Source organism: Elephantulus edwardii, unplaced genomic scaffold, assembly GCF_000299155.1.
Source record: "Elephantulus edwardii isolate Elephantulus edwardi_28Jun2011 unplaced genomic scaffold, EleEdw1.0 scaffold00041, whole genome shotgun sequence".
NCBI lineage: Eukaryota > Metazoa > Chordata > Mammalia > Macroscelidea > Macroscelididae > Elephantulus > Elephantulus edwardii.
Genome location: NW_006399791.1, coordinates 4007631 through 4009552, shown reverse-complemented (window position 1 = coordinate 4009552; position 1922 = coordinate 4007631).

Below are 1922 nucleotides of genomic sequence, written 5' to 3'. Positions count from 1 at the left end.
ACGGCACATAACAACAACAACAACAACAATTGCATTTTATAACAGATTCATCTGTTTCTATGTGCACATACAAAAATGATTTTTATATTTTTATTGGGATTGAACTGAATTTCTAGGTTTCTTTTGAGAATAATTGAAATCTTAACAATAATATCTTGTAAAAAATCTGTGAATGTGGTATGCTCTCGAGTTAGACGCTGACCCTTTGATTTTTCATTTAGAGAATGTCTGTTTCACATATGTATAAACTGCGAATGGGTTTAATAGCTTTAGTCAGTAGAAAGTTCTTTATTTTTCTTCCACTGAGCTGGACACTGTAATATCAATCTCTGGGACCTGGCTCCTTGGCTCAGTATAATGGACAGCAATTATGTTTGTACATCAGCTCCATTCGTGGAACAGTAAAGGTGTTTAGGAGATAGGTATGGGTTTCTTCCAGCTTGCAGGCTACCCCGTTCTCCTGTGTGATGGTCCAGTTTGACTTGCAGCAGAAGGGAAAGGATGACTAGGAAAAGGAGGAAGAATTTAGATCTAACATGGAATGGTAGGCGAGAGAGAAATTGTATAGATGCTAGCTGAAATGGCTGGTTATTTGAGAAAACAGATAGAAAAATAATTTACTACTGTTTGAAAGTAGGAAAGGCATCTACTTCCTAAACAACCAGACTCTGCAAAATCTATGAACTGTGATAAATGATGATAATTATAGAAAGGCTTCAGGCCTTTTGTTCATAGGGTCACTATGAGTCGTGCTCGATTCAACAGCAATCAACAACAACTTTAGTAAAAAAAAAAATTAGAGAAAAATATCCTCCATGTAAAAATATCTCCCCTAAAAGAGAATATATTCCATTTAAGGAGAAGCTGAGTTTTTGAGACTAGAGAGGGGACCAGTACTGGTCAGCTGCATAGATATTTCATTGTTACACAAAATACCAACAAAATCAACATCCTATAAAAAATTACTACAATTTGTGGGGTGCTTATTCTGTGACAACCCCAATGCTGTCACTTTAGTTAACTTAATTTGGAGATAAGTCCTATGAGCCTTATTTTAAAGAAGAGAAATATGAGGACTAGAATGGTAAAGTCACCACATGTCCAGCAAACTCAAGAATCCTTGCTCAAATCTCCATGCCCCTTCATCTTTCTCTCTCTCTCTGGCATTGATCTGGATTCACTTTAAACTTCACAGTCTTAATGCCCCAGAGACCCCACCATCCTGAGGGAAGCCCTGTTGATATCTAATTTACCTTCTTGGCAACTTCTCTGCCCCATAAATCTAGACCAAGGCCAGGGTAAGCTCCTGTCAGATTCTGTCTCCATCACTCCTTAATTAGCCCAATGGAGATGGAACATCATGGCCATCAGGCCTGGAAATTAGAGTTGGGAAATCCCTGGTGGTGTTTAGGCCATTATTACTGGGCCTGGGCTTGCTTCTGGGCTTTTAAGTGCATTAGAGCTCTATGCATTGACTTGACGGGCTGCTCTGGGCCAGCTGACTTGTCAAATTACCTCTCATTTGTACAGCTCACCTGATGTGGTTGAAGCACTTTCCTGGCATTGGGAGCTGCTGGTTCATCCTGAGGGATCTGGAGACTGGGTCTACTTTGACTGATGGGGAAATTGGACTTGGCTGTACTGAGATTGGATTTGGTCTCCTTCGACTGTTTTACTTTTTAACTGAAGGGGTTCTTTTCATGTGGCTTGAATCCAAAGCTTCAGCTCGACAGCTTACTGAGCCTGTGAACAAGATCATATTTGGAGCAGCAATATGAAGCAGAGATGAGACTTATCCATTATTGACTATATTTTTAAATATGTGTCCTATAGAGATTGAGATTGTACACAGCTTTAGTTTGCTTGGCTCCACAGTCAACAGTCTTGGCACCAGCAGCCAGGAAATTAAAAGGCACATTGCC